Source organism: Mus caroli, unplaced genomic scaffold (assembly GCF_978045245.1).
Source record: "Mus caroli unplaced genomic scaffold, Mus_caroli_1 scaffold_15, whole genome shotgun sequence".
Classification (NCBI taxonomy): Eukaryota; Metazoa; Chordata; class Mammalia; order Rodentia; family Muridae; genus Mus; species Mus caroli.
In genome coordinates, this window is record NW_028227270.1 from 5,734,657 (window position 1) to 5,746,078 (window position 11,422).

Sequence of the window (11,422 nt, forward strand, 5' to 3'; positions counted from 1 at the left end):
TATCTTTTTTGTGATAAGCATCCTAGATGCGATTCTTTAAACAGTTTTAGTAGGGTTAAAAAATAATAGGTTGCTGGCAGTCTAAGTGTCCAATGATCAGGCGAATCTATCACATTCACTCAGATACAGAAGACTTGGAAGTTTTTGTCTCTCTCTCTCTCTCCTTTCTCTCTCTCCTTCTGTATGTATATGGAAAAAAAAAGGAAGGAAAGGAAGTTATCAGCACTTTTAAATCTGAAGGGGTCTGGAGTTTTCAAAAAACCAATTGATTATCAGAAGTAGTGATTAGGTGAGCACACTATTTTTGCCCCATCAGAGTTCACTAGAGTTAAGCACACATTCATGTCTAGTTATTTACCTAGTTGCTATTTAGCCTCCTCAGAAACCAGATATGGCTAAAAGAATGTCAGTCATTTTTATCTCTTTCTCTCTCTCTCTTATTCCCCTGCCTGTGTCTACCACATGGAAAGTTACTAATGTATTAATATTCCTATAGGCAAAATAATGTTAAACTAGCAAATAGAATATATCTATTCCTGGAGGAAGTAAAGTAAAAACCGTATTGCTTTTGCATCAAGAAATTTTAGTCTTCTCAAGGAGCTATAAAAATATCCCATATGAAACAATTATTTTCCATAATTCTCAAAATTCAAAGAAAAGCAAGATTAATGGATAGATGGATATAGTGTCTTTTGAGGGACTCATTGTATAATGTTTTTATGGTACAGGAAAAGAATTAATTGTGTGTTCTTATACTGCAGAAGGGGCAAGCACAGAAGGGCAAACCCATTATAGCCCAGTCACTTTCTGTAACTCAACACAATGTGCTACCTACTGCATTAGCAGTTAAGTCTGAGGAAGTTACTTGTGTCCTAGATTTCTCTCAGTATTTCTCAGATTCTTACTATTTCAAAAGGAGTCACATTTGATGACCACTGGTTTGAAATAGGAAGTAAATTACCAAAATTGAAATGCAAAACCTGAAGTACACCTGAAGACCTGAAGTATATTAACTATTCTTTGATTGCATAGAAAGCTTTTTTTTTTTTAACCTCAAAACACACCTCCAGGTCATCTAGGTCTATTAATTTCAGAAAACCTAATTCCATGCTCTGATAGGACTAAGAGAACTTTCAAAACCAAAAGAAATATGGATGATCACTACCAGGAGTAACTGGGACCAGCAGGATCCAGTGGCTCAGATCCCTTTCAGCCAGAGCATGAACCTTGGGCATGAACTCAGCACCCAGTCCCATAGCCCCCAGAGGTGGCTCAACTCCCAGGATGCCTAGCACATCCAGGATAACAGGATCACATAATCCCAGGATCCCAGGAGCTTGGTCACACTAGGATCTCAGGGTCTCAGAGGCAGCTGGACTCCCAAGAACTCTGACAAACCCAGAGTCTCAGGATCACAGGATCCTGAAATCACAGGATCACACAGACAGCTGGACTCTGAGGAGTTGTGACTCAACCAGGATTACAGAAAGCACAGGTTCCAATCAGAAATAGCAAGGGCAGGGAGCACTAAATATAATCAGATGGCAAACACCAACACAAGGAGGGAAACTACACCCTAGAAAAAGAGAAGAAAAAATATTTCAACAAACAAAGATAGGCACACAGTAATAATTCTATCTCTAAAAATAATAATGGGGAATAACAATTGCTTTTCCTTAATATCTCTTAACATAAATGGCCTCAATTGCCCAATAAAAAGACATAGACTAACAGACTGGATACATAAACAGGACCCAGCATTTTGCTGCATACAATAAACACACCTCAGTGACAAAGCAGACACAACCTCAGAGTAAAAGTTTGGAATACAATCTTACAAGCAAATAGTCCCAAGAAAGAAGCTGGAGTAGCCATTCTAATATGAAATTAACATCAACATTCAACCAAAAGTTATCAAAAAGGATAAGGAAGGCTACTTCCCTCTGGTCAAAGGAAAAATCTACCAAGATGAACTCTCAATTCTGAACATCTATGCTCTAAATGCAAGGGTACCCACATTCATAAAAGAAACTTTAGTAAAGCTCAAAGCACACATTGCACCCCACACAATAATAGTGGAAGACTTTAACACTTCGCTCTCAGCAATGAACAGATCATGGAAACAGACAATAAACAGAGACACAGTGAGACTAACAGAAGTTATGAACCAAATGGATCTAACAGATATTTATAAAACATTTTATCCTAAAGCAAAAGAATATGCTTTCTTCTCAACACCTCATAGTACCTTCACCAAAATTGGCCAAAATCAGGCCTCAACAGATAACAAGAAGTTTGAAATAATCCCACGCACCCTGTCAGATCACCACGGTCTTAAATTCTAAAAATACAATGCAAAACACACATACACATGGAAACTAAACAACACTCTACACAATGATAACTTGGTCAAGGAAGAAATTAAAGACTTTTTAGAGTTTAATGAAAATGAACACACATAATATCCAAACTTAAGTGACACAATGAAAGCAGTGGTAAGAGGAAAACTCATAGCTTCAAGTGCCTCCAAAAGAAACGGGAGAGAGCTTTCACTAGAAGCTTGACAGCACATCTAAAAGCTCTGGAACAAAAAGAAGCAAATACACCTAAGGGGAGTAGAAGGCAGGGAATAATCCAACTCAGGGATGAAATCAACCAAATAGAAACAAAAAGAACTATACAAAGAATCAACCAAATGGCTTTTTCCGCAACGGGTTTGCCGTCAGAACGCAGGTGTAGTGAAAGCCACCGCTAATTCAAAGCAAAAATGGGAAAGGAAAAGACTCCCATCAACATCGTCGTAATCGTACACGTAGATTCCGGCAAGTCCACCACAACGGGCCACCTGATCTACAAATGTGGTGGAATCGACAAGCGAACCATCGAAAAGTTTGAGAAGGAGGCTGCTGAGATGGGAAAGGGCTCCTTCAAGTACGCCTGGGTCTTAGACAAACTGAAAGCTGAGCGTGAGTGTGGTATCACTATTGACATCTCCCTGTGGAAATTCGAGACTAGCAAATACTATGTGACCATCATTGATGCCCCAGGACACAGAGACTTCATCAAAAACGTGATTACAGGCACATCCCAGGCTGACTGTGCTGTCCTGATTGTTGCTGCTGGTGTTGGTGAATTTGAAGCTGGTATCTCCAAGAACGGGCCGACCCGCGAGCATGCTCTTCTGGCTTACACCCTGGGTGTGAAACAGCTGATTGTTGGTGTCAACAAAATGGATTCCACCGAGCCACCATACAGTCAGAAGAGATACGAGGAAATCATTAAGGAAGTCAGCACCTACATTAAGAAAATTGGCTACAACCCTGACACGGTAGCATTTGTGCCAATTTCTGGTTGGAATGGTGACAACATGCTGGAGCCAAGTGCTAATATGCCTTGGTTCAAGGGATGGAAAGTCACCTGCAAAGATGGCAATGCACCATGCTGCTGGAAGCTTTGGATTGTATCCTACCACCAACTCGTCCAACTGACAAGCCTCTGTGACTGCCCCTCCAGGATGTCTATAAAATTGGAGGCATCGGCACTGTTCCTGTGGGCCGAGTGGAGACTGGTGCTCTCAAACCTGGCATGGTGGTTACCTTTGCTCCAGTCAATGTAACAACTGAAGTCAAGTCTGTTGAAATGCACCATGAAGCTTTGAGTGAAGCTCTTCCTGGGGACAATGGAGGCTTCATGTAAAGAACGTGTCGGTCAAAGATGTTAGACGAGGCAATGTTGCTGGTGACAGCAAACACATAAGTGGATGCTCACAGTCAGCTATTGGATGGATCACAGGGCTCCCAATGGAGGAGCTAGAGAGAGTACCCAAGGAGCTAAAGGGATCTGCAACCCTATTGTTGGAACAACATGATGTACTAACCAGAATCCCGGAGCTCTTGTCTCTAGCTGCATATGTATCGAAAGATGACCTAGTCGGCCATCAATGGAAAGAGAGGCCCATTGGACTTGCAAACTTTATATGCCCCAATATAGGGGAATGCCAGGGCCAAAAGAATGGGAATGGGTGGGTAGGGAAGTGGGGGGCGCTATGGGGGACTTTTGGGATAGCATTGGAAATGTAATTGAGGAAAATATGTAATAAAAATATTAAAAATTAAAAAAAAAATAAAGAAGGCTGCTGGAGCTGGCAAAATCACCAAGTCTGCCAGAAAGCTCAGAAGGCTAAATGAATATTACCCCTAACACCTGCGACCCCAGTCTTAATCAGTGGTGGAAGAATGGTCTCAGAAATGTTTGTCTCAATTGGCCATTTAAGTTTAATAGTAAAAGACTGGTTAATGATAACAGTGCATCGTGAAACCTTCAGAAGGAAAGAATGTTTTGTGGACCATATTTGTGTGTGTGTGTGGCAGTTTTAAGTTATTAGTTTTCAAAATCAGTACTTTTTAATGGAAACAACTTGACCAAAAATCTGTCACAGAATTTTGAGACCATTAAAACAAGTTTAATGAGAAAAAAAAAATAATCAACCAAATGAGGAGCTGTTTCTTTGAAAAAAAAAAATCAACAAGATAGATAAACCATTAGCCAGACTAACCAGAGGTCACAGAGACAATATCCAAATCAATAAAATCAGAAATGAAAAGGAGAGACATAACAACAGAAAGAGTGGAAATTCAAAATATCATCAGATCCTACTACAAAATTTTTACTCAACTAAATTGGAAAATCTGGATGAAATGGACAATTTCCTAGACACATACAAGGTACCAAAGTTAAAACAGGATCAGATAAACCATCTAAACAGTCCCATAACCCCTAAAGAAATAGAAGCAGTCATTAATAGTCTCCCAACCAAAAAAAAAAAAAAAAATCCCAGGTCCAGATGGGTTTAGTGGAGAATTCAATCAGCCCTTTTTTTGTTGTTGCCTTGTTTTGTCTTTTTTTTTTTTTTTTTTGATTCAGGGTTTCTCTGTATAGCTCTGGCTGTCCTGGAACTCACTTTGTAGATCAGGCTGGCCTCAAACTCAGAAATCCACCTGCCTCTGCTTCCCGAGTCTATCAGCCCTTTAAGGAAGACCTAATATCAATACTCTTCAAACTATTCCATAAAATAGAAGCAGAAGGTACTCTACCCAATTCATTCTATGAAGCTACAATTACTCTGATACCTAAACCACACAAAGACCAAATTATCACTATTTGCAGATGATATAATCGTTTACCTAAGTGATCCCAAAAATTCCATCAGAGAATACCTAAACTTGATAAACAACTTCAGCAAAAGGGCCGGATATAAAATTAACTCAAACAATACAGTAGCCTTCCTATACTCAAAGGATAAACAGGCTGAGAAAGAAATTAGGGAAACAACATCTTTCACAACAGTCAAAAATAATATAAAATACCTGGATGTGACTCTAATCAAGTAAGAAAAGAACTGTATGACAAAAACTTCAAGTGTCTGAAGAAAGAAATAGAGGATCTGAGAAGATGGCAAGATCTCCCATGCTCATGGATTCTCAGGATTAATATAGTAAAAATGGCCATCTTGCCAAAAGCAATCTACAGGTTCAATGCAATCCCCACCAAAATTCCAACTCAATTCTTCATAGAGTTAGAAAGAGCAGTTTGCAAATGCATTTGGAACAACAAAAAACCTAGGATAGAGAAAACTATTCTCAACAACAACAACAACAAAAAGAATTGAGGGAATCACCATCCTTGACCTCAAGCTGTATTACAGATAAATACCGATAAAAACTGCATTTTATTGGTACAGAGACAGTCAGGAAGATCACTGGAATAGAACTGAAGACCCAGAAATGAACCCATACACCTATGGTCACTTGATCTTTGACAAAGGAGCTAAAACCATCCAGTGGAAAAAAGACAGCATCTTTAACAAATGGTACTGGTTCAACTGGCAGTCAGCATGCAGAAAAACGCAAATTGACCAACCCTTATCTCCTTGTACAAAGCTCAAGTCCACGTGGACCACCACCTCCAAATAAAACCAGATACACTGAAACTTATAGAGGAGAAATTGGGGAAGAACTTCGAACATATGGGCACAGGGGAAAAATTCCTCAACAGAACACCAATGGCTTATGGTGTAAAATCAAGAGTCGACAAATGGGATCTCATAAGATTGCAAAGTTTCTGTAAGGCAAAGGACACTGTCAATTGGACAAAAAGGCAACCAACAGATTGGGAAAGGATCTTTACCAATCCTAAATCAGATAGGGGAGTAATATCCAATATATACAGAGAACTCAAGAAGTTATACTCTAGAGAACTAAATAACCCTACTAAAAAGGGGGGCGGGTACAGAGCTAAACAAAGAAATCTCAACTGAGGAATAACATATGGCCGAGAAGCACCTCAAGAAATGTTCAATACCCTAGTGACATGCAAATCAAAACAACCTTGAGATTCTACCTCACACCAATCAGAATGGTTAATATAAAAACTCAGGTGACACAGTTCGGGGGGAGGGTACTGGTTAGTTCATATTGTTGATCCTCCTATAGGGTTGCAGACCCCTTTAGCTCCTTGGGTACTTTCTCTAGCTCCTTCATTAGGGACCCTGTGTTACATCCAATAGATGACTGTGAGCATCCTCTTCTGTATTTGCCAGGCACTGGCAAAGCCTCACAAGAGACAGCTATATCAGGGTCCTGTCAGCAAAATCTTACTGGCATATGCACTAGTGTCTGGGGGAGCAGGGTATGGAGAAAGTATAGGGGACTTTTGGGATAGCATTTGAAATATAAACAAAGAAGTTATTTAATAAAAAATCTAAAAAAAAAAAAAACCCAGGTGACAGCAGATATTGGCGAGGATGTGGAGAAAGAGGAATGCTCCTTCATTGCTGGTGGGATTGCAAGCTTATACAACCACTCTGGAAATCAGTTTGGCGGTTTCTCAGAAAACTGGACATAGTACTACCTGAGGATCCAGATATACCACTCATAGGCATATATCCAGATGATGCTCCAACAGGAAATAAGGACACATGCTCCACTATGTTCATAGCAGCCTTATTTATAATAGCCAGAAGCTGGAAAGAACCCAGATGTCCTTTACCAGAAGAACGGATACAGAAAATGTGGTACATTTACACAATGGAGTACTACTCAGCTATTAAAAATGATGAATTCATGAAATTCTTAGGCAAATGGATAGAACTAAAAAATATCATCCTGAGTGAGGTAAACTTATTGAAAAAAAAACACACACACACACATGAAATGCACTCACTGATAAGTGGATATTAGCCCAAAAGCTCCAAATAACCAGGATAAAATTCACAGACCACATGAACATCAATAAGAAAGAAGACCAAAGTGTGGGGCCTTCGGTCATTCTTAGAAGGAGAACAAAATACTCACAGGAGCAAATATGGAGATAAAGTGTTGAGCAGAGACGGAATGAAAGGTACTCAGAGACTCTTCCCCCTGGGGATCCATATACAGTTACCAAACCCCGACTCTATTGTGGATGCCAAGAAGTTCATGCTGAAAGGAGCCCGATATGGCTATCACTGAGAGGCCTGCCAGAGCCTTATAAATTCAGAGACATATGTTGGAAGGCAACCATTGGACTGAGCACAAGGTCCCTTATAGAGGAGTTAGAGAAAGGACTGAAGGAGTTGAAGGGGCTTGCCACCCCATAGGAAGAACAGCAATATCAACCAACGAGATACCCCAAACTCCCAGGGCCTAAGCCATCAAAGAAGTACACATGGCTCCAGCTGTATATGCAGCAGAAGATGGCCTTGTCATGCATCAATGGGAGGAGAGGTCCTTTGTCTTATGAAGACTTGATAGATGCCAGTGTATGAGACTTGAGGGTGGGGAGGTAGGTATGGTTGGATTGGTGGAGGAACACCCTCATAGAAGCAGGGGGAGGGAGGATATGATAGGGTGTTTCTGGGAAGGAGGGGAATGGAGGAAGGGGGTATGTACATTTGATATGTAAATAAAGAAAAATATCCAGTTTTTTAAAAAAGAAATGTGGATTATGACACAGAAGACAGGGAAGCAAAAGCAAATGATACAATTTAAGGAAAAACACTCATGTTATACACATACACACACACAGACACCACACCACACACACAAACACATACCACATACCACACATACACATACCACACACATACACAGACCCACCACATTTTACACACCACACACACAAATACACACACCACACACACCACATACACATATACATACACACATACCACTCATATACACAGCACACACACCACACACACACACACCACAACACACACAGACACACACATACCACATACCACACATACACACACCACACACATACACACACATACCACACCACACATTACACACCACACACACAAATACACACAGCACATATACTACACACACACACCACACACACGCATACATACACACATACCACTCATACACACAGCACACACACACACACACACACCACATATACACAGGAGAATTATTGGAGGTCCTGCTCTGGGGAATAAAGACTATGAGACATGTGAAGGTGTTGTATCATCAAGTCTTGTAAATGACAGTGAACCTTGGACACTGTCTCAGCACCCAACTTCTATCCTTTATGATGCTGCTTCGCCACTGTTCCCAGACTCCAAAGAGAACATATGATGTCATTGATACCAGCCCCCAAAGAATGAATTTTCTCTTCTGATAGCCCAACATTTTTATGTAAAAGTCTTAGATGTATCTGATAAATGCATCATGTGGCAAGGACAGAGAGTGCCCTGGAATAATTCTGTGAGGATGATGTGAAGAAAGAAATTTGCCATAAAAAGAGTTTTTTCCCAAACATTGAAGACATCTTTTAAAATGTTCAGCAAGATATAAACACCATTATCCACCTGTTCTTTTAAGTGGAGAAATTTGAGAGAGAGAGAGAGAGAGAGAGAGAGATGAAAATATGCTGCATACAAATATAAATCAACTGCATTCCAAAATGCCTAATGATAGCTGCTTCATTCCATCTCACAGGTGTGTTTTCTATCAATCATACCTCCACATGGAGATCCAAGTCCCCATAGATGCTGTCACTGAATGCTCTAAGAGCCATGGTAAGATCATGCTATCCTTAATTTCAAGTAGATTCACATCAGTGCTTAAGTTTGTATGTTTTGTATTGTTTCCTACTAACCTGCCAGGAAAGCTTAATGAAAACTTGAATATAAGTGGATAAATTACAAATCTTTTTTCTTTGCTTCACATGTGAGAACAAAGTCATTCCTTGCTTTGCCATGAAATGATGTTGCTGCAAGTTTTCATAGATATCACCATTAGATTCAGAGTTCTTTTATATTTCTAACCACACGAGTACTCTGTCAGTGTTGACTATTCTCAAACATTGATGCTGAATATGTGTATTTATAATATCATGTGCTTTCCCTTTTTATAACATTAATTGAATTACACTAATTGTACTTTGAATGTGGATGTTGTATTCCTAGCACGTAGTGTCGATATTTATAAATTAGTTAACAGAAGCACGCACACATCAACACAAATGTGTTTATCTGTTATTAAATGTTTGCATCTGGGTAAGAACAATTACCTCTAATTTATTTTATTTTAGGTAACTTTAACTGGAACATAAGATACAATTTGTTTTTGTTTCTTCCTGAGGACCTAAAAAAAAAAAAACCCTCCTATTTTTGGGTTTTCCATATGGTTTTCAATTAAGAGACAGGCAAGGAACATTTAGAGCTAATGACTCCAGTTGTAGTTGTCTGTAACTTGGGTTTCTTGGTAGCAGATGGTATGTAAATTCTTAGTTGATTTTTGCCAATGAAAAATGGTAAATAACAAGTATGATATAACTCTATCTTGGGCAATGATAGATAAATTTGCTGCCATCAGCTCTTCCCCCTACGAATAAAAAAAGCTCAACTGATTTTGACTTAGCTCTTTCAATATGCATTGAGGTTCCCTGTGAAATGGACCATCTGAGGAATTTTAGGATTCTTGCAAAATTACTAATGACATACAATGTCTTTATTTTCAAAGAATTTACAAATCTTATCTCCTTTATCTCTAATATATTTTTGAACCTAATTTGATAGCCTTTTAATAGATGGCTTTAAAAAAATACCATTCAATGCAGCCAACATATCATAGGATCCTTTCATTATTTGACAGTTCTGACAGATATTATTGATTTGGCCAGTGACTGTAGCTAACTAGAAGGGGACAGTGTGACAGTTTTATGTAACAAAAGGCACAGTGTCATGTCAACTGAACTAAATGTTGTACAAAGTGACAGCAGGACAAAAAATCCTTTCAGACTTAATTTTCTGCTTCATTTTTTTCCCCTACCATCAATACATAAGGCTGTGCAGTAGGTGACGCAAATTAGTGGGATGGAGCATAATGTCTGTCCCCGACTCTGTGGTTGTACTTGACTTCTTCCACCACAGAGTGGCAATTATTTTTTAAGGTGAATGAACAAGAAGAGCAGCTTATAGTAATCGACCTACCCCTATAGGAGAAAATATATTCCTTATCAAGGCGTTTTATATGCTTCACCTAGATGGCTTATGGTCAAAGATGAAAGGGAAAAGTCCCCATCTGCTAGGCCATGCCTACAAGACACATTCGGTCAAGTCTTAAAAAGCTACAACAGCGTTGCCTGTGGGGTACCTGTAATTATTCTGTGGAGCGGCCCCATGCCTGCTGCACGGCATTGTTCTGCTAACACAGGACCAGAATGAGAACAGTGGCTCCAGGCTGTGCGAGCACAACGTGCAACTTTTCGATTTTGCTCTTCCAAGGATCTTGTATTATGTGGAGTCTGTGAGTGACATCTTTGGGGCTCAGCAGATTGAATCAGTCATGCTGAGTTCAACAATGAGCGGAGGACACAACCTTAGCCATGCCTGCCGTTTTTTGCCTCCTAATTCAATCTACATTTAATCAATGAAAGTAATTTCTTGTTTGTTTAAGTCTAATATCCGATGGATCTTGAGGATTTCTGAGTAGCAGAGGCTCTCACCTCGGTCTTACCTGCCTTTTGAACTTCAGCTGTTGCTCAAGAACTGAGGTCTGCAGGAAGCCTACCAACTGATGGTTCTTCCCGTGACTTTGGTGAATTATAATCTTAGTGGAATTTGGGAGTGAACGCTCTAAATGACCGGCTGGAAAAAATATTTGAATGGAGAAGGAAACACTGACAATAGAGAAAATAACAAAGGTTGGTTTTCTAGAATATTTGACAGAAAATAAGCTTAGAAATAACAACCCCACGGTATAGAACCTTTATTCAAGTTATCTTTGAACCGTTTTGTTCCAATGGTTCAAAGGTTGACTTTTAGCCTATCAGCATCACTATGACTTATGCAAGTTCAAGGTCCTTATTGATTGGTGGAGCTAATCTTAATCAAAATCTGTCTTTCCTTCCACTCAGAGTGATTAAATAA

At 39.5% G+C, this 11,422-nt stretch overlaps 1 pseudogene; it reads left to right on the top strand.

Moving 5' to 3' along the window:
* Window positions 1-2,744: 2,744 nt before the first annotated feature.
* Window positions 2,745-10,919, top strand: LOC110307753 (putative elongation factor 1-alpha-like 3 pseudogene; annotated as a pseudogene).
* The last annotated feature ends 503 nt before the right edge of the window (window positions 10,920-11,422 follow it).